Source organism: Elephas maximus, chromosome 5, assembly GCF_024166365.1.
Source record: "Elephas maximus indicus isolate mEleMax1 chromosome 5, mEleMax1 primary haplotype, whole genome shotgun sequence".
NCBI classification, from domain to species: domain Eukaryota; kingdom Metazoa; phylum Chordata; class Mammalia; order Proboscidea; family Elephantidae; genus Elephas; species Elephas maximus.
In genome coordinates, this window is record NC_064823.1 from 148,490,938 (window position 1) to 148,514,203 (window position 23,266).

General features: G+C 40.4%; 1 protein-coding gene across 10 annotated transcripts in view; it reads left to right on the forward strand.

The window, feature by feature from the left end:
* The window catches only part of LDB2 (LIM domain binding 2), a 486,472-nt gene that overhangs the window by 364,253 nt on the left and 98,953 nt on the right, over positions 1 to 23,266 (forward strand). The window lies entirely within an intron of this gene.

Here is a 23,266-nt window from a genome sequence, read left to right on the forward strand (position 1 = left end):
TGACTGCACCTAACAACAACGACATAGATATAAAAAAAAAAAAACACCAAACCAATTGCTGTCCAGTTGATTCTGACTCTTGGTGACCCCATGTGTTGCAGAGAACTGTGCTCCATAGGGTTTTCATGGCTTTGACCTTTTGGGAGCAGATCGCAAGGCCTTTCTTTCAAGGTTCCTCTGGGTGGGTGCAAACCACCACTCTTCTGGTTAGTAGCTGAGTGCTTAACGGTTTTCACCACCCCGGGGCTCCTGATATAGATGTTGTAGTTGTGTGCCATCGAGTTGATTCCAACTCATAGGTTGCTATGGGATAGAAGTAAAGGAATAGGTATATACATAGGTGTAGATATAGAAAGGTATATTCTTATACATGTGCATATACATGGATAGAGATGTAGGTAGATAAAGAGCTTAGAGATGGTTCTTATCACGTGTTGGGTGCTCTGATCAGGATGCAACTATGAAGGAGGAATATATGGTGCTTTTTTATCCTCATGGGGCCAATAGACTTAGAGGACATAGAGACAATTCAAATGGAAGAAAGTGTCTGAATGTGGTCTAGAGACCACCTGAATCCAAAGAACGTTAAAATGCCAGAACTTGGCATCCTCCTAGTCCTACTGGAACAGGTGTTTTGGGGAGTGAGGCTTGGAAATCAACACTTCCTCAGCTGTAGTCTAAGTCTGAGAACTAATGTAAAGTAACAAGTACTATACCAGAGAACTATAGATTGGCAGTGGAATTGTAGGAGGTATACCTAACCAACTTGATCTATGGAAATCAGAGAAAGAATCCCTTAGTTCCTAAGTTGGGAGCTAAAGGAAAGAAAGGAGTTAGCTAGATAAATAAAAGAGTAAAGAGGGCTCAGGAAGAGTGTCCAGCAGACGAGGAGAGACTATGGTGAGATTTTTGAAAACACACCACTCTAAGTTACTCAATGGCTTCATCAAATACAGACCAATGTAGTGCTTCCTCCATTGGCAGCTCTTCTAATTCAAGAGCAGAAACATTTTCCTGTAGATCTTGGCAACCTGATAAACTGTATACATTAGTTCACTTACTCTTCCTGTGCCTACTCTTTCCAGTGATGACAATACTGAATGACAATGACAATAAATTGGTCTTTGGATCTATTTTTTACAAGATCTAGACCTTGAATCTAGAGCCTTCCACGTGTAACTCTTTTTGTTATTATTGTGTGCCACTGAGTCAATTCTGATGCATAGTGACCCTATAGGACAGAGTAAAACTGCCCCATAGGGTTTCCAAGGCTGTAATCATCATGGAAGCAAACTACTGGGTCTTCTCTCCCACAGAGTTGCTGGGTGGGTTCAAACCACTAACCTTCTGATTAACAACTGACCGCTTACCATTGTGCCACCAGGGCTGTTATCACTGAATCCCCAACCTCATGCCAGGTACCCTGGATTCTTGGTTGCTGTCACCAGTAAAATAGATAATTTTACATTTCTTATATAGAACCACCACCATCCATCTCTCAGTTTGTCATACTGTGGTGGCTTACATGTTGCTATGATGCTGAACATGTTTCATCAGAACTTACTAAATCAGACTTCTAAGACAGGCATAGAGATCTACTTCCAAAAATTAACCAGTGGAAATCCTGTGGTTCACAATGGTCCAACCCATAACAGATCTTGGGACTGGCACAGGACCAGGCAGCATTTCGTTGTGTGTGGTGTCACCGTGAGTTAGGGGCCAAGTTGACGGCAGCTAACAGCAACAATCTTTGCCTATCTTATGCCTATGGAGCAGAACAGAATATTGTCCGACTGGACTCAAGCACACCGATGAGGATGGCTTAGAACCAGGCATTGTTTTGTTCTTTTGTACGTGGGGTCCCCATGAATCGGAATCAACTCAGCGACAACTGCCAGCAACATATAGGATGAAGTATGGACTGAAAGAGTGAAACTTCAAACACCTACATATTGATGGTCCATTTCTCCACTGAGTTTTACCCTCTTCTTAATATTATGTTTGTTCAGGATCCAGCTTACTGAGGTCAATTAAAGTCAGGAGGGGATGCCAGCTTGATTTAGTAAAATTGGATTCTTTGTCTGCCTTGGGTTTATCTCCTTGGGCTAGGCTGTCATTTGAATTTTATGTTTTTGTCCTTATTTCTTCTGACCATTTTTTTTTCTTCTTTTTTCATGGTGAGGGTTTTCAGTGTTCCGTAGGCCCTATCTGTCTGCAAGGAAGGTGTTTGCTTCCATAAAGTACCTGCCTCGTCTGATCTCCATCATCTTTATGGTCTTGCATTCTGCCACAGAGACTCATGTCTGGCTGTGGTTTGTTATGTTTTGACAGGAGTTTGTTATAACACTGGGAATCACGTCTCTGCCTTTGCCTTTCAAGCCTTCTTCTTTACAGTAGCCATAAACTCATACTGCTAAAATGTTCTCTCTGAGGAGAGAGAGGAATTCTGGTAAAAAACGCCTTGGGGGAAGAGAAGGGTGAGACAGAGAAGAAGGAAAGAGAGAGAGAAACGGAATTTTGAAGAGATGTTATTAATGCAGCAAAGCTCATACCAGCAGTCATTCAAATGCAAACTACAAAAAGAAAACATCATTTTCCCAAGATTTGAGAAGTTATCTCAGACAAGCAGGAGGAAGGTACCTAGATTACACTGACATGATGGTTTTAATCTTTGGAATCTTGGATAAGTTGGGAAATACAGACTAGTGAATGGAGCTAGTCCCAGGTTTGCTGGAAGGAGAGAGAGAATGGGGTGGGTACATGCATTGCTTATTCTAAATTCTCTAAAGTGCCATTTTGCAAATTCATTTATAAAAAGGCTTAGAATTATCTTGTTTTTCTTTGTAGAAGGTGGAATCCTTGATGTGGTTTCTGTATTCCAACCTTTGTTCTTTCTTTCAGTAAGTAATTGTTCAGTACTTGTATTTGTTTTGCTGTTCTTAGTTGTCATCAAGTTGGCTCCAACTCATGGTGACCCCATGTACAACAGAACAAAACATTGTCCTGTCCCTTAACATCTTCAAAATCATTGGTAGACTCAAGTCCATAGTGGCCACTGTGTATTTGAGTGCCTTCCAACTTAGGGGGCGTATCTTCCACTATTATACTGAACAACACTCTCTGGTGATTCATAGGGTTTTCACTGGCTAATTTTTGGAAGTAGATCTCCAAGCCTTTCTTCTTAGTCTATCTCCGTCTGGAAGCTCCACTGAACCCTGCCTACCATGGGTGACCCTTCTGGTATTTGAGATACCAATTGCACAGCTTCCAGCAAGTATGAGAAACTGACAGACAGGTGCTAACTGTGCCTCTTCACTGTGCTGTCTGTTGAGCGCTGCTGTGTCCTGGGAGCTCTGCGAAGCATTCTAGGAACAGTGTCCATTTCAATTAATCCTCGCAAGCATCTAGGAAAAAAAAAAGTGTATCATCCTTATGTAAGTAGCTTATGGCCAGCCACCTAAGTGCATAATACAAGTGTTTTGATATGGACTGTTGTTGTAGTTCGTTGTTGTCAAGTCCATTCTGACTCATGGCAACCCCACGTGTGCCGAGTGGAACTATACTCCATAGAGTTTTCAAGGCTGTGACCTTTTAGAAGCAGATTACCAGGCCTTTCTTCCAAGGTGCCTCTGGGTGAGTCTGAACTGCCAACCTTTCAGTTAGTAACCCAGCACTTAACCATTTGTGCCACTGAGGGACTCCTGTTGATATGGGCAGGGGGCAGCTAGAAAGAATAGGCTCGTTCTGGTAACTGACTGTGCTAAACCATGGATCTGTGTAGCAGCAGCAACAGGAGTCTGGCCCCACCCTGCCTGATTTCATGGCCAGTGTCTCTTACACTAGCTCAGGCTGATTCTTCTCTAACCACCTAGTGAGTGAGGAAAAGAAGGAAGAGCAGCATAGCCTGTCACTTTATAAGAGGGTCTGAGGAACTCCAACATGAGCAGGAAGCTACAGTCTGTGCCCCTATTTCCCTAGCCCTAGGAAATAGCAAAAGGAGTGGTGTCTGACACAGGACATTTCCCCAGATGACTATGGCAGCAGCAGTAACGCAGTGCCAATGTAGCACTGAGTCACTCACATCAAACATGATCTCTCTTGGTGGCCTTGTCTGCCTGAGCTGCAAGCTTCACTGATGTGTGGCATTTGTACAAGGCTTTGTGTGGCCTGGGCCCCATCCCCTCCCTCTCGTAACACTAACCACTCCTTTTTTTCCCACTGTCTACCCGAACATTAAGCTAATTCTTTTCCCAGCAGCTTGTGAAAGTCTCTGCCCTTCTTTCCTTTCTTTCCTTCCATTTACTCTCCTTCTCTCTCCTTTTATCTCTTTCTAGCACTTATTCATAAGGTTTTCACTGGCTAATGCTTTTCAGAACTAGACTGCCGGGTCCTTCTTCCTAGTCTGTCTTAATCTGGAAGCTCAGCTGAAACCTATCCTCCATGAGTGACCCTGCTGGTATCTGAATACCGGTGGGATAGCTTCCATCATCACAGCAACACACAAGCCCCCACAGTACGACAAACTGACAGACACCATACCTATTTAATCTGTACACTGAACAAATAATACGAGAAGCTGGACTATATGAATAAGAACGGGGCATCAGGATTGGAGGAAGACTCATTAACAACCTGCGTTATGCAGATGACACAACCTTGTTTGCTGAAAGTGAAGAGGACTTGAAGTACTTTCTAATGAAGGTCAAAGACCACAGCCTTCAGTATGGATTGCATTTCAACATAAAGAAAACAAAAATCCTCACAACTGGACCAATGAGCAACATCATGATAAACAGAGAAAAGTTTGAAGTTGTCAAGGATTTCATTGAACTTAGATCCACAATCAACACCCATGGAAGCAGCAGTCAAGAAATCAAAAGACACATTGCATTGGGCAAATCTGCTGCAAAGGACCTCTGTAAAGTGGTGAAAAGCAAAGATGTCACCTTGAAGACTAAGGTGCGCCTGACCCAACCCATGGTATTTTCAATCACATCCTATGCATGTGAAAGCTGGGCAATGAATAAGGGAGATCGAAGAAGAGTTGACACCTTTGAATTGTGGTGTTGGCGAACAATTTTGAATATGCCATGAACTGCCAAAAGAACGAACAAATCTGTCTTGGAAGAAGTACAACCAGAATGCTCCTTAGAAGCAAGGATGGCAAGACTGCATCTTACATACTTTGGACATGTTGTCAGGAGGGATCAGTCCCTGGAGAAGGACATCATGCTTGGCAAAGTACAGGGTCAGTGGAAAAGAGGAAGACCCTCAATGAGGTGGATTGACACAGTGGCTGCAACAATGAGCTCAAGCATAACAATGATTGCAAGGAGGGCGCAGGACCGGGCAGTGTTTTGTTCTGTTGTGCAGAGGGTCGCTATGAGTCAGAAATGACTCGACGGCACCTAACAACAATAGCACTTATTCACCATGTACTGAGAATGGACTGGGTGCCATTCGTTTCTCTTTTATTTAACCCTCATGGCAAGCTGGTAATATGAATGATAAAATAATAAAATAACTAACAGTTATCAATATCTCAGCATGCACCAATGCAAAGTTCAGTCAGTCAACAAATATTTATTCAATGGCACCGTGTGCATCACACTACTCTTTGTTCTGAGTGTAGCCAGGAGCAAAATGACATGGTTACTCCCTTCTGAGAGCTTGTAAACAAATACAAATGCAGCTAGTCCTCGTCTTTTGGAGTGGTTCTGTTCTATAAAGCTGCTGCAAAGATTGAATTAACAAATACCGAGCCGTTACTTTTAGGGGAAATGCCGAATTAGGTTCCTGTGAGCCTCTGGTCACAACATTTTCATCAACTGACCAATACATAACCTTGTTTTATGTGTGTTTCTGTTTAAAGACACCTTATTTAATATATACTGCTGATTTATTAACACTGAACTCATAGCCAACAGCACTGAACTCATGCCTGAGTGACGTTTATCTAACTTGTATATTTCCTCTAAAAGGTACAACATGGCCTTTTTGCTTTAGGAACACTAGACAACACTTCAGTCCTGTACTGGGGACCATTTTAAACAGCAAAATAACCAACAAAACTGAGGTTGACCCTTCAGCCAAAGATTAGACAGGCCCATAAAACAAAACAAGACTAAATGGGCACACTAGCCCAGAGGCAAGGATGAGAAGGCAGGAGGGGACAGGAAAGCTGGTAACGGGGAACCCAAGGTCAAGAAGAGGTGCATGTTGACATTGGTGGGGTTGGTAACCAATGCCATAAAACAATATGTGTATTAATTGTCTAATGAGAAACTAATTTGCTTTGTAAACCTTCATCTAAAGCACGATTTAAAAAATGACCAATAAAAAGCATAAAAACCATGGTACTAAGTAGGCCATCGAAAGGAGGCTTGTGTACAGTATGAGGGGTGAAACAAGGAGGCACTGTCATCTCATTCCACCTCTGCTGGGCACATGGGCATTAAGAGACTCAAATTCTTTGCCACTCTGTATGCATCAACAAATGACCACAAAAATGCTGGAAGTATTGATTTTGGAGTTTCAAATAAATTTTCTGTGTCAACAAATTTGCATGAATGGGATCCATGAGTAATGATGATTGACTACATCCAAACCCAAACGTTTTGCTGTCTAGTCAATTCCAACTCATAGCGACTCTATGGGACACAGCAGAACTACCCCATAGTTCTTCCAAGGGGCAGATGGTGGATTTGAGCTGCCAGCATTTTGGTTAGCAGCCTTAGCTCTTAACCATTGTGCCATCAGGGCTCCTGACTTGTACATACATATATATAAATACAGCTTATAACCAGGGATAAATGTTATGAAAAAATTAGGGTAAGAGGATGGAGTTTAGTTCTGTCTAGTTGGCCCTGACTCATGGTGACCCAAGGTACAACAGAAGGAAATTGCCCAATCCTGCACCATCCTCACAATTGTTATGATTAGGCCCATTGTTGCAACCACTGTGTCAATCCATCTCATTGAGGGCCTTCCTTTTTTCACTGGCCCTGTTTTTTTTTTTTTTTTTTTTGTACTTTACCTTCTCTTGGGATTGCTCCCTCCTGGTTACATGTTCAAATTATGTGAGACATAGTCTCACCATTGGAGTTGGCCTGAGGTGTGAGTGTTTGATGAATAAGTTCATGTAATCTTTACAATATACCTATGAGGTAGGTACTGTTCTCATCCCCATTTTACAGCTGAGAAATCTGTGGCCAGAGTGATTAAGTAACTTACCCAAGTTCACACAGCTACAAACTACATAGAATTCAAGTCTAGGCAGGGTGGCTCCAGAGTCCATCCTACTAACCCCATGCCCCACTCCTGAGAGGTGGCCAGGCCTTGTGAGGCCTGAAAGGAGGCAGTCCAGGGAGGTCCCCAGACCTTATTTAGTTCATGGCACAGACAAAGAAGAGAAGAGAGAGATTGGAACCTGAGAGAGGCCAGAGCTGGGCCCATTCCTATGCATCTGCTCTGCTCCAGGTTCATGTAGACCAGTGCGTGTCTGGTGCACCCCATCTCCCCATCAGTAGGTCACCTCTTCTCCTGGAGGTGATGGAGTAGAGATAGGCCAGAAGTGTCATTTCACTTGGGAACCCTCTTAGGGAATGACAGCTCCATCCCATCATAGAAAGATAGCTTCCGGAAAGGGATTGTTGAGTAGTGGTAGCAAGTCACGTGGTTGTCCATGTTGTTAAACCCATGAAGGACATGGGTGGTTGTGTGCAAGCACTGGTAACTAGCTGCCAAGGCTCAGTCCAATCAGAGACGATTCCAGAACCCCTGGAATCCTAGAAGCTGCCTTCTGTCATCTAAATCCTTAGGTTGTGCTGAAAACCTGCACACAAAATGGCAGAGCCCAAAGGCTGACGCCCACACAGTTTTTATAAAGTTGGGTGGAAGCAGTGGGGCTGTTAAGTCACGCTGCCACAAAACCTATGCAACATTTAATGTGCTGTCAGATGGGTTGTTCCTTTTCTTGTAGACACAACCTAAGGGTCAGAAGCACAGCCCCCAATGGACTTGTGTGGAATGTGAATCCGGTCCCTTTTACTGCCTCTCGTTTCCAAGGACTCTTACTTCTCTTTAAAATGCCCTTGGAATGCTGACTCGGCATGCAAATGGAGACCCTTTTTATTTTTATTTTTTAAAAGTGTGCTTTAGCTTATGAAATCTGGATGCTTATGGGTTGTGCACATAACTACATTAAGGAAAAAGCCCATCTAAACTAAGTAGTCTCAGATGAGAGACTTCTTTTACTTGCAAAACTCAAAATTAACTTTAATCCCAAAATGCGCCTTTTAAAATGATTGGTCCCTAATCCATAATTATCTAGACTAGAACATTCAGACATGAAAATTCCAGACATGGGGCCATAAAATCTTATTTTCTTCTTCTTATGGTTTTGGCTGTCAGACCCTCAACTATGAAAGTGGCCTTACCTCTGCTTTAGAAACCCATGTGTGTGCTTACCACGTTGGCAGACTATCCAAAGAGACATGCTAAGTCCACACTCCTCCATTTGCCAAACATGTCTTAAGGAGCTATTTACATCATGACTGTGCAAGTGACATTGAAATGATCAAGACATGCTCCCTGTCTTCAGGGAACTACTGTCACTGAAGGAAATGCAATAAAATGAACGATTACAATAAAACAGGGTAGATCACACAGTATGTGGATGTAACAGTCGGTTGCAACTCATGATGACCCATGTATTTCAGAGTAGAACTGCACTACACAGGGTCTTCAATGGCTGTGATCTTTTGGAAGTAGATCACCAGGCCTTTCTTCCGTGGCACTCCTGGGTAAATTCATACCACCAGCCTTTTGGTTAGTAGCTGAGTGCTTAACTGTTTGCACAACCAAAACCGAACCAAACTCATTCCTGGTAAGTCAGTTCCAACTATGGCTACCCCATGTGTTACAGAGTAGAACTGATCCATGGGATTTTCTTGGCTGTAATCTTAATGGAAGCGGATTGACAGACCTGTCTTCCACAGTACCACCAAGTGGGTTCAAACTGCTAACCTTTGCCCTTGACTACTAACCTATAGGTTGGCAGTTTAAAGGTACCCAGCAGCACTGCAAGAGAAAGCCTGGCTATCTGTTTCTGTAAAGATTGCAGCCAAGAAAACCCTATGGAGCACAGTCCTACTCTGTAACACATGGGGTTGCCATGAATTGGAATCCACTCAACGGCAACAAGTTTGATTTGAAGTCCCTAAGTGATGCACATAGTTTTTGAGAACTCCTATGTTGAATCAAGAATGAGTTTTCTTTTTTTTTTTCAATAAAACCAAACCCATCGCTCTCAAGTGGATTCCAACTCATAGTGATCCTATAGGACACAGTAGAACTGCCCCATAGGGTTTGCAAGGAACAGCTGGTAGATTTGAATGGTCAACCTTTGGGCTAGCAGCCATAGCTCTTAGCCACTACACCACCATGAATATAAAAAAAAAAAAAAAAAAAAAATTTATTTTTTTAAATTTTTTTTTATTAACTAACCAGTTGCCATCGGTTCCGTTCTGACTCAGGGCAAACCCTGTGTGTCAGAGTAGAACTGTGCTATTATGGAAGTAATAATAAGAACTAATACATATTAAGTGCTTAACAACATCAGGCTCTGTGCTAAGCACTTTGCCAGCATGATCTTTTTAATATTTATAACAGCCCACTGAACTACTTATTATTTTATTCCCATTTGACAGATAAAGAAACTGAGGCCTAAAAAGCATAAATCCTTTGCTCAAGTTTGCAAAGTGAGTAAGTGCACAGCCAATATACGAATCTGCAAGTTTCACTGCAGCACCCAATTTTATACCACCTTAAGAGAAAAGGGGAGAGAAGTGGGAAACCTGAAGGAAAAGGGTGATTATCAAGCAGAGGACTTGGCGCTGTAGCTGAGCTTGAAGATACCTGAGAGCTGGGTAGAAGCAGGAGAGGTGGGCCTAGGACACTCCAATCAGAGGACGCTGCATGAGTAAATGCAGTGCTCAGGCACCACTTAGGAAGTGGGTGGGATTGAGATGGAGTTGGGAAAAGACTGTGGGCAGAGTCAGCTTATTATTTTTATTTAAAACCCTTTTCTTTGACTTCAAAAACCACTTTAAAGGGTTGTGTTTTACTAGTTAACATTTTACTGACCACTTAACACCGTAGAGGGAACATCTTGTGTAGTACCCAGCTCTAAGGAGGGATCTTAGAGTCCAGTTTTGCCCAAGTCTGCGACTCGATGGCACTGGACCCTGTCTCCACGGAAATTATCTCTTCTTTCACCACTCAGCATTGCTATTGATTTCTGGTATAGATTAAGTTTGAAATCATACACACGTCTGTTTCTCTGGTAGCATGTCTCTAACCCAGTTGAATTGTGCTGATATTAAAACACAAAATTGAATGAGTTACGGCCTCCCCATTGGTTAGCTTGAGAAGATCCAATAAATCATACTGAAATAATTTCATTAGCATTCTGGAAGTTCAGCACCTTTAAAAAATCAAGGAGTGAAATTTTCTCACTTCTCTAGTCTGGAGTAGTTTTTCCCTTTAGCCAAGTGAATGGGTTTTGGTAAAAAACTGCAAACCACCTGAAATGTAGATAATTTACATAAAGCAATAACCACAGGGGCTGGATGTCTACAGCTAATTACTTAATTTTGTCATCTGCATGTAGCAAAACTTCAGGTCCTTGAGGGCTGCCACTTTGTGAGGGACAAACTTTGTGATCTAAGTGGCAAAAATTAAAATTCTGGCAATAGTAAGGGTTCGTGAAATTGTGGGTAAAACAAGTACTATCAGAGCAGATGAGGGATCAAATTGGTAACATCACCTTGGAAGTCAAGTTACTGCTACCTAGGAAAACAAAACCTGTATTTCCCTTTCTTAGTGCCTACTCTGTGGGAAAGTTTTAAAAAAGAACCTGTGTGTCCTTAAACATTGCTGCCATTGCTGTTGATAGTTGCCATGGAGTCAACTCTGACTCATGATGACCTTATTTATAACAGAATGAAAGTTGGCCCGGTCCTTTACCATCAACAGGATCCTTGCTGTGTTTGAGTCCACTGTTGAAGTTATTATGTTAATCCATGTTTTTGAGGGTTTCTTTAACTTTCACTGACCCTCTACTTTACCAAACACAACGCCTTTTTCTCGCACTTGGTCTTTCACGATGACATGTTCAAAGTCACTCAAAACCCACTGCAGTCGAGTCAATTCTGACTCATAGCAACCCTACAGGACAGAGTAGAACTGCCCCACCAGGTTTCCAAGGAGCGCCTGGTAGATTTGAACTGCCAATGTTTTGGTTAGCAGCCACAGGTAGCACTTAACCACTACGCCACCGGGGTTTCCATGTTCAAAGTAAGACTGTCTAAATAACCTGCGAACCAGCCATATTCTAGAATATAATGCAGTGATTAAAGTGAATGAATTAACCCTATGTTTGCTAACATGTTTATAGCTCAAAAATGTATTCTTGAGTGATAAAAAATAACTTCCTTATAGGTACATTCAGTATGCTAACATATGTAAATAAAAAAAGCCACTCATACTAAATGATATACTTTTTTGTGGAGGCATTAATAGGGATATAAATGTATAATAAAAGAATTCTAGAAGGCTACATACTGATAACAAAGGTGATCTAAGGAGGGGTAGAGGCCTGAGGTTGGTGGCCATCCTGTGGGCAGGGAAACTTTAGACTTATTAGTAATTGTATGTTAACCCTAGCTACTTAACCAAACACACCTCAATATTTCAGTGTTTAACACAATAGAAAGGTATTTTTTGCTCCAAAGTCCAAATGGATTTTTCTGATATGTGGCAGCTCTCCTCCTGGTTGTAATTCAAAGACCCAGGATCCTTCCACCTTGTGGCTCCACCATCATTTAGGTTGCAGAATCCCCTGCTGGGTCTTCAATATCTGGATGTCAGAGGTGGGAAAAGCATGAGAATCACCCATAGAATGATTTTGCTCCCAGGTCTGGAAGTGGAATTTCCCTTCTTGGTGTCTATTCAATTGAGAAAGGAAAACACTGTACATGGCCATTGGACACTGGCTACAACTTTGTCACATGGCAGTGCCAACTGAAAGGGAATTTGGGAAGTGAGGTCTAGCTCTGTACCAGGGAAGGAAAGGAATCAGGACTGGGGAACAGCAGTAAGTCTCTGCCACAGTAATGTGTTCATATTTTGCACAAGAATTGCTCATGTCATTAAGCCATCGAGTCAATTCCGACTCATAGAAACCCTATAAGACAGAGTAGAATTCCCCCATAGGGTTTCCAAGGAGTAACTGGTGGGCTCCAACTGCCGACCTTTGGTTAGCAGTCTAGGTCTTAGCCACTATGCCACCAGAGCTCCAATTAAAAATTAATAAAATGAATTTCTGACATAAAAATAAACCAATATTACTTGCTTAGAAATAATAAGAGTTTTCTTTTATCCTATCCTAACTCTAAGTAGCTGTGCGGTTGTACTTCTCTGGCTGTCGGGTTCTTCTGTAAAATGAGGGTGTGGAATGTAATCATGGATAACCTAATTACATTTATTAAATAATTGTTAGCATTTTATATTTTATTCTTTCCACATATGTTAAGTGCCATTCATAATCGCTAATCAGGAGCTAAGCAGAATTTCCATGAGTTGAGATCATCCCTACTTGAATCAGAGAAACCTTGCTAAACATTTTTTTTTTTTTAACAATTTAAAAAAATATATATATGAAACTAGCTAGGGGTAAATTTCAAAATCTTTATAAACCCATTGAATTAGAAAATGCTGTTGAGAACCACTGAACTAAACTTGGGATCCTTTCTGGCTCTATCATTCTCTAATACACTGCCTAGCATGGTCCTTCATACTGGAGACTGCATTCCTTCCCCCATAGCTGTTCAAGGAATGAAGGAAATGAGTTGAATTTAAACAAAAATTGTGTGTGTGTACAAGGTTTATACTAAGAGTACAAAAACTGTTCAGTAATTGAAAATATATTAATACTTTTTAAAGACAAAAATTAACTTCAATAATTACTCAAAAGACTTGATCAAATTAAATATCCAACAGAATTAAAAAAGAGGGAAAAAAAAGGGATTAGGAGAATAATCTGTTTTTCTTGTCATAACAAGTAGTATTGTCTCCAATCAACATGTAATACCTCCCTTAGAGTCATTCCCTAAAAAAATAAAAATAAAAATCAGGGGAAAAGAAAAGAATACCTACTACTTCCTTCATTATTTAAGTTTTTCTGAAAATTCCGTTCTAATTATTTCCATAAGACCAGAAATAAATTATATAAATATATTGGAAAGAGGAAAGTAACAGAAATATTACTGTTTCAGAATGATTGATTTCTTTACCTAGAAAACAAACAAAATTACCTTCTAAAAAACTCCCAAAATTAATTATTGTTAAGTATCTGGGTTATCTGGGTGCTAAATAAAAACACAATGAAAAAAATTACATTAACCATCCAGCATAAATAAAATACTCAAGAATCTTCTTAACAAAAATGTTGGATATCTATCTATAGAAAACTACAAAATTCTTTGGAACTGGAAATAAAGACTTAAGCTAATGGACGTTTTCCTATACAGAAAGATTGGATATTTTGAAGGTGTCAATTTCTTCTTAGTAAATTTAATCTAATTTTAATCATCCTCCCTCTAAATTTTTTTTTTTTTTTGGAGGGGGGGAAAAATTTGATAAAATTTTCTCAACGTTCATCTTAAAAAGGAGACCCTGGTTATGAAAATGTTGAAATAAAACAGGTAATACAGATGGCAGAAATAATTCTGCCAGGTGTAAACTACATTATAAATTTCAATAATGAAAAGAATATCCCCAGTACCTAGAACAACAGATGGTCCATGTTGTTGTTGTTAGTTGCCGTCAAGTCAGCTCCAAATCATGGTAACCTTAGGTATAGCATTATGAAACATTCCCAGATCCTCCGCCATCCTCGTGGTCATTGGTATGTTTGAGCCCATTTTTGCAGGTATTGCGCCAATCCATCTCATTGAAGGTTTCCCTCATTTTTGATGACCCTTTACTTTACCAAGTATGTTGTCTTTTTCTAGTGATTGGTCTTTCCTGATAACATGTCCAAAATAAGCAAGGTGAAGTCTCGCTACTCTCTCTTCTAGGGAGCATTCTGATTGTATTTGTTCTAAGACTGATTTGTTTGTTCTTCAAATGGTCCAGAGTACGTTCAATATTCTCCACCAATACCACAATGTGAATGCATCAGTTCTTGAATCTTTTTTTTCCCATCATCTAGCCCATACAAAAAAAAAAAAAAACAACTCATTGCTGTCGAGCCAATTCTGACTCATACTGACCCTATAGGACAGAATGGAACTGACCCATAAGGGTTCCAAGGAGCGGCTGGTAGATTCTGACTGACAATCTTTTTTGGTTAGTCCCCAGTAGGGACTTAATAAGCATATAGGAAGTGAATGAACCTTTGAAATGGCAAGGGAGCTAATCAGTGAGAAGATATTAGAGTCAAATGGTTTTGTTTGAGAAAAGAAGTAAAAGGTATGCAGGAATGCAGTGATGTCAATTTGTATGAGTAAAGTTAGCTCGAATTGCTTTCCCTTCACCAAGACAAAGGAATCTTCCTTCAACCGATTTCACCCCTATCAAAGTTTAGCATGTTTTATTTCCATAGTTTTTGCTATTTAAAATGGTTATTTACCATAAGTGAAGTCATCAGTACTGTTTATTTCACTAGTAGGAGCATTTCCATTTACGTGTTAACATGATGCATTCATTGATTTCCGAATATAGCTAAGTCTAGAGTTTAATGAATCTCTGTGTTTATTATGTACCTCGGGAGTTGAATTTCCATTTGGATTTCTAAGGTACTGCAGCATTAGCGGAATTGCATAAAACTGCCCATATTTGAAAACCAATATATGAGTGATCATGTCCAGAGCAATTTAAAAAACATAATAATTATTTTATTACAATTAACTCTCCTAGTTAAAAACACGGAAACCCTGGTGGCATGATGGTTAAGAACTACGACTGCTAACCAAAAGGTCGGCAGTTTGAATCCACCAGGCACTCCTTGGAAACTCTGTGGGGCAGTACTCCTCTGTCCTATAAAGTCGCTATGAGTCGGAAGCTACTTGATGGCACTGGGTAATTAAACACACAAATGTGTGGTTATTGCTTTCCAATGAGCTGGCAAACCAACAGCTAAACGCCTGCCAAGTGCTAGGCTGTGCTACTGCAACCAGTTGTTGTCTAGTCAGTGCCAGCTCATGGCGACCCCATCCATGTGTGTTAGGTAGAACCGCTCCATGGGGTTTTGAATGACTGATTTTTTGGAAGTAGATTTCCAATCCTTTCTTCTGTGGTGTCTCTGGGAGGACTCGAACCTCCAACCTTTTGGTTAGCAGCCAAACATATTAACTGCTTATATCATTCAGGGACTTGAGCAGTGCTAATCGACCTCATGGCACACAACAGCAACAGCACTAATGCATTGTTCCAAGGAGCCTGGGTGGTGCAATGGATAAGTGCTCACCTGCTAATCAAAACATTGGCATTTCGAACTCACTAGATGCTCTATGAGAAAGACCTAGTGATCTGCTTTTGTAAAGATTACAACCTAAGAAACCCTGTGGGGCATTTCTACTCTGTCCTATAGGATCGGTATGAGTTGCAATCAACTCAATGGCATACAACAAAAACAATACATTTTTAGTTCTCAATCTTCCTCTTATTCAACATTTTAATTAGGGTTCTCAACCTCTTTCTTTCTATCTTTTTTTAGAGTGGATTGTCTTTGAAAGGTAGCAATTGCAGAGATTTAAAATAGAAAATGATCGCCCCAAATAAAAAGGTCTTATGTTAGATAGCAATTTCTCTAAGGACTTGAAGGATTTCAGAGCACTTAAGATGTATGTGAACATTAGAATTATAGTTTGGCAAGGGTGTTTGCCAAGAGCTTAGATTCCCACCTAATAAACTATCATAGAAGGAGAGGTTCTCAAGATAAAGAGTAATTGCTTCATGGATTTCCCTAGAAATATTTGAGCATGCCTGTTTCACCACAACCCCACCGGGTTTACGTTTTAATTGTTTTATTATTTTAATTTCCCACTTTATTGCTAGTTTGAACATTTGCCCATATGTAATTGTACTTTCAATATCTAATTGTAATTTCTCTTACATTAATTACCTATAAGCATCCTTAAGTATAAGAAAAGTCTTTCGTAATTATTAACAGAGATGAGATGCTCTAAAAAACACACTTTCCACTTTGAGGAGAATGCACAGTAGTTTATATCTTGTGCTATTTGGTTTCTGAATGGGGAAAAATTTCACCTGGTATCTTGAAGTGTTAGGGATTATTTTTAATCGAAAGGATAGAAACTAGACACTACTTCCACAGCACCATCGGCCTACCACCTTTCAGAGAAAGACCTTTTGGGGTGAGCGGGGGAGGGACAAAACAAAACAACGAGAGGACAACAAAGAACTTTCCAAGGAATTGGAAGGCAGAACTCAACATCTGAATTAGCTATGGATAAATTCTTAGCTACTTCTGGGCTAATAATGTTTATGTACAAGGAAGGGTATTATTTAAACATACTTTATTTACAATCCAGGCTTCTGAATAATGTAATCTGTGATTTCCTTTCTACTTACAGAGATAAATAATACATAGTGTATTCCAGTCACCTCACATCTCGGAAGATCTTCCTGTGCAATCTTACTCTCTGTACTTCTCAACTTTGGGGATTTTGACCTAAATGTGTTATAAAAGTGGATACTCTTTTATAATCTACTATACCCTCAATCTCTGTCCAGGAATATTTGAAATTGTAATCCTTTTAATGCGAGCATAATGTAGATTTATGTATGTCAGTGTCTTAGGTTGGATTCTCTAGAGAAGGAAAACCAGTGAAGAGTATATCTAAACATAGCGAGAGAGACTTATTTCAAGGAAATGGTTCACTCAAATGTGGAGGCTGGCAAGTCCCAAATCCATGGCTCAAGCAGCAGGCTGGAAACTTCTCCTGAGTCACGTGGCTGCAGGGACTGATGAACCCAAAATCTGCAGGTCAGGTGGTAGGCTGATGGCTCACAGCGTTGTGGAAGCTGGCAAACCCAAAATCTGCAGGTCAGGCAGCAGGCTGAGATTTTCTCACATCCCAAGAACCAAAGATCAGAGGATGATGAGAAGAATACAGAATCGAGAGAGAGTGCAAGCGTTGCCAGAACATACATGTATGTTGGATGCAAGCCACACTCCCAAGGAAACTCCCCATCCAACTGTTTGGCTACTCACATCAGGTCACAGAATGGAGGACGATTATATGATGACTGCCAAACCACTAAAAACCACAGCCTAGCCGAGTTGACATATAACATTAACCATCCCAGTGAATATGCAAAATATTTTAATTCTGGAAATTAAAGTATAAATGTCAAGTGTAAGTGTAGCATACACATGTGACAGTATAGAATTCAAAGGGGTTCAGAACTGGAGTGCTGTCGAGTCGATTCCGACTCATAGCGACCCCGTAGGACAGAGTAGAACTGCCCCATAGAGTTTCCAAGGAGCACCTGGCGGATTCGAACTGCTGACCCTTTGGTGAGCAGCTGTAGCACTTAACCGCTACGCCACCAGGGTTTCCAAGCAACTCTATTAGGGGCCAGCAAATCTATCTGAAATGTTCACTGAATCAAAGTATTTATATTTATATGTGTATATTTGTATATGTGTGTATATATATATGTGTGTATATACATTTATATACACACATATACATATAAGTATATATTACACTGTGCATTGTGGCTACAGTTTACTAAATTAAAAGGACATTTTCATCTTTTCAGTACTTCAACAATAGTACAAAGCCAAAATTGTACTTTGAATTTACAATTCAAAACAAGTGGACAAAGGGTTCAAAATCACAAATCCATGTTTTTAGTGATCAGTGATCAGTGATCACATTGTTTTACAGATACTTGGATGGCTTTTTAACTTTCTTGCTAGAAATGAGTTTGAAAGACAGGCACAGCAGTCTATCTTCGTGTTTCTGGCACCTACTATAGGGCTTCGCGCCTACTCCAACCGTTGCAGAAGAACTCAGTCAACGAGCAATAGGATGGTTTCTTCAACTACATGTGACTTTTCTCTGGTTACCTATCCCTTTCACTGCACATTATTTATATATTGTACATTGCATGAGTGTGAGTGTGTATGTGTGTGTGTTACATTTTTAACTTTTCTCCCTTGCAGAATAGAAGTTCTTTGGCAGAGATAGTCTCTGTAGTAGGCAGAGCATTGACTCCCAGTGGTGTCCACTACTAATCCCTGGTACCTGTGAATATGGTACCTTGTGTGGTAAAAGACACTTTGGAGATCTGATTAAGGACTTTCAGATGAGGATGTTATGCTAAATTATTTGGGTGGGTCCAGTGTAATCACAAGTGTCCTTAAAAGCGGAAGAAGGAAGCAGGAGAGAAAGTCAGAGTGATGCAATTAGACAGGAGCGCAACCCACTGCTGGCTTTGAAGCTCGAGGAAGAGCTCACAACCCAAGGAGTACGAGTAGCCTCTGAAAGTTGCAAAAAGCAAGAAAATGGACTCTCCCCCTAGAATGTCTAGAAAGGAATGTGGCTTAGTGAACATTTTGATTTTCATCCAGTGAGACCCGTGTTGGACTCTTGGAACTGTGAGGCAGTGAATTTTTATTGTTTGAAGCCACTAAGTTTGTAGTAATTTGTTACAGCAGCAACAGAAAACTAACACAGTCTCTAATGTACCTTTTTGTCTCCTGAAACTCCTAATAGTGTGTTGCCCAAAGGGGAATTTGGATATCTGTTGCAGTTGATTATTGTCATCATTTCTTTATCTACCTCAGTGTTCACTGCCCCATTCCAAGGTGCAACAGGACAGAATTAATCAGGATTCTTCTGTTTGAAAATGACAGAAACCAAGCCCAACCTTGCTTAAGCAAAAATGAAGAGGGGAGGGGTGCATTTCACATACCTGGGACCTTCAGGGGTTGGAACTGGCTTCAGGCCCAGCTGACACATGGGCCCAAGTCAGTCCACAAAGAATCTGTTTCTTTGCTGTGCTTTCCTCTGTTTCTGGACTTCAATATTGCTATGACACAGGTTTTCAGTGGCAAACTGCCTCTTTCTTTCAAGGAAGGATTCTGGTATTACATGACTGTGATCTAGGAGGTTGAAAAGGTGTTATGGTCATCCATTACTGCATTAAAAGACACTCCAGAACATATTGGCTTAAAATACAAACATTTATTTACTATTATGGATTAAATTGTATCCCCCAAAAGTATGTGTTGAAATCCTAATTCCTATACCTGTGGATGTAATACTATTTGGAAAGTATTCTTTTTTATGTTAATTGATCATACTGGAGTAGGGCGGGTTCTAGATCTAATCACTTCTGAGTTAGAAAAAGAGCAGATTAGACACAGAGGCATGCACACACAGGGGAAGACAGATGCCATGTGAGCATCGCCAGGGAACCAAGAAAAACCTGGGGCTACTAAGAGACTTATTTGGACTTTAAGCCTCAAGAACTTCTGAAAAAAAAAATTTCTGTTCTTTAAAGCCACCCATTTGTGGTATTTCTGTTACAGCAGTGCTAAGAAACTAAGGTATTTACTCATGTTTCTGCAATTTGGGGAAGGCTCAGTGGTGATGCCATATCTACTCCATGTAAGTCCAGCTTGAGGCAACTCAGCTAGGATTGGTGAATCTACTTCCAAGTTGGCCTCACTCACATGACCGGCAAGTTAGTGCTGGCTGTTGAATGGAAGATCAGCTAGGGTTGTTGGCTGGAAGACTCAGTCCTCCTTCATGTGATCCATATGGCTGTATTGGGCTCCATACGGTTGTACTGGGGTAGTCACAGCATGGTGGTATTAGAGTAGGTAGATTTGGTTCATGGTAACTGATTACACCCTGAGCACAAAAATGAAAGCTTCTAGGGATTTTAGAAGTTTAGCGCAAGGTGTATATTGAATATACCACCGACTGCCAAAAGAATGAACAAGTCCGTCTTGGATGAAGTATTCCCAGAATCCTCATTAGAAGCAAGGATGAAAAGACTTCGTCTCACACACTTTGGACACGTTATCAGGAGGGATCGGTCTCTGGAGAAGGACATCATGCATGGTAAAATAGAAGGTAGCAAAAGGGAAGAAGACCGTCAATGAGATGGATTGACACACTGGCTGCAACAATGGGCTCAAATGTAACAACAGGCGTGAGGATGGTGCAGGACCAGGCAGTGTTTCGTTCTGTTGTGCGTAGGGTTGCTGTGAGTCAGAATCGACTCGACGGCACGTAACGACAGCAACAACCCAAAACTGACAGAGGTCACTTGTGCCACATTCTATTGATTAAAGCAGATCACAGGACCAAACCCAGATTTAACAAGAGGAAACTACTTACAGAGAGGAATGGATACCATTGTCTTGGTTCATCGGAGGCCACCTGAGTAGCAGTCTACCAAGGTGGATGTTGAAATTCTGTGAATGATGGTCCAGACCGGACCACATAGAAAGCGGTAGGGGCAGTTGCCTAAAGGAAACAGGACTGAAAATGAATCTCAAATATCCAGAACATTCATTTCCTAAAGAGGTAAAACTCCTTTTCCTTCTAAGTATATTTAGTATCTAGTTTGTACATGTTCTGGAGTTGGAAATGTAATTAAAGATTTAGGTTTAAAGTTAAGAAATCTGAAATCTTTTTCCAAGTCAACTTTTCTTATACAGTGAAACCTATGAGAGCCAGAACGCAACAGGACTACCTTTCCCTTCTCTGACAGGTTTCCACCTTACCCAGGTTCCTGCTTTCACAGTGTTACTGTACTATGAACAAAAAATGTTGACAACATAGAGCAGACAGTGCAACAAAGGAATTAGATAGTGTTGAATTAGTGATGAATAACTATAATGTAGCTAATCCAGTCGTGTTTATTTGTGGGGACCTTTATAATGCAAAAATTCCCTGGCCAGCATAGTGAAATATTTTCACCCTGTGTCTACATTTTTACGGTTTATATTTATGTTCGGCAGTACAGATTCCAAATTGTCAAATTCCTTGAGCTGATTTATGGTAATCAGCTCTAAGACAAAACATTTGAAACACATTAAATTCATTTTATCTGTTTAGCAAAGCACAATAAGGGTTCTAGCATTACAAAATTGTCCTTATAATATTGGCTATGCATACGTTTAAGGGAATGGTGGATTCAAATTGCTCTCGTTTGAATTTTTATTTTCAGTGAATGAACTTACACTTTTGTGGATTAGGCAGTATTCAGGAAATGTAGATGTAAAAATTATTTAAGATGAGATTGCCAAACATCCTGGAATATTCCGCACACACTTGTTGATCGATTTTACCTGCAGTAAAAGTGAATCAATAACAACTATATAAATTATGCAGGGACGAGTCATTCACATCGGGATTCTTTAGAGGCTACTTCAGAAAACAGTTTGGCAAGGTATTCTTCCTATATTCATTTTTTCCAAGTCCATGTACAAGAGATATAGATCCATATGGAACGGATTAACGCTGATTCTTTTTAGATGAAATTAAATGTCATAAAACATTCAGGTGAAGATTGGATGATCTTTCCTAGCTAAAGCTCTCTTGGATAGTTTATTTATCTTAAATATTATTTTTTGTCTTTCAGGGGGCATTAGACAGTGAATGTGAGAGATTTATTAAAACCTTGAATTGCTTGAGAGTACTTTAGGACTTTGCCTTCAAATCTGCACATAAGCAAAATTCCTCATATTATGAGTTGGGATTTTCATTGTAAGAGGATTTAAAATCACTGCTGAAGCAAAGGCCTGTTACATGTTTCTAAGCTTCATATATTGGAAAGACCCAGCTACTTACGCGATTGTTCAAACTAAAATGGGGCAGGGCAGGACACACGGTACGAAAAGGACCAGTGTAGACCTAGTAGAAGGTATCAAGTTCTCTTAAAATGGGCCGTATATTCTGGAGAAACCTCTTACCAGATCCAGAGGTAGACAGGAAAATCAGCAGTTATATAGGTATGGGTCTTTTTGTAAGTGGAGACTCAGACCACTTTTTTAAGGAGAACCAGTCTCTAAAGCAGTTTAAGACCTAGTGTTGGAAAGAGCAGGTTTTGGTGTTCACAGAGACCCCAATCAGTTACTTCTAAGTCAAGTGACTTTGAAACATCTGTGATAACCTTTTCTTTTTTTCTTCGTAATTACTTTTTAGGGTCTCCAAAAAAGACCCAAACTAGTCCGTCACTCTCTTGGGATTGCTCTGAAGATCCAAAAATAGAATGCCAAAATACTTCGCACACTACAAAGCATTATATTATTAAACTTAGATTATTACTTCTCTTGTTATTGTTAGTCGCCATTGAGTCAGTTCCAACTCATAGCGACCCTATATACAACAGAAGGGGACACTGCCCGGTCCTGCACTATCTTCACAGTCATTGCTATGTTTGAGCCCATTGTTGCAGCCACCGCATTAGTCCATCTCTTTGGGGATCTTCCTCTTTTTCACTGACTCTCTACTTTACCAAGCATGATGTTCTTCTCCAGGGACTGGTCCCTCCTGATAACATGTCCAAAGTAAGTGAGACAAAGTCTCTCTATCCTTGCTTCCAAGGAGCACTCCAGCTGTACTTCTTACAAGGCAGATTTGTTCGTTCTGCTGGAAGTCCACGGTATATTCAATATTCTTCACCAACACCATTATTATTATTACTACTACTACTAATAATAATAAAACATAATTGTATAAGCTGGTTTATAAATGATCCATGGAAAAACTCAAGTCGGTTTAATGTGTTTTCTTTCTTGAAAACATGTTCATTTAGAGAGTATAGATGTGATCCAAATAGTTAATGCATTTTTCCCCAAATATTAATGACTTTCAATGGAGAGAAAATCTGGGAAGATGAATGCACAAAATTTTCCTGAAAAATTGGGGATTTTATTTTACCGTGACCCACAAGGGTCATGGCTGTTTGTCAAGAGAAATTGGCTTCCCAGTAAAGGCCATCATGTTTGGTAAAGTAGAAGGTCAGCAAAAATGAGGGAAACCCTCCATGAGATGGATTGACACAACAGCTGGACAAAAACATACCAGCTGTCATGAAGGTGGCACAGGACTGGGCAGTGTTTCATTCTGTTACATATGGGGTCACCCTGTGCCGGAGCTGACTCTAAGGCAAACAACAAGTGGTTCCTTGAGAAGACTTGCATGCC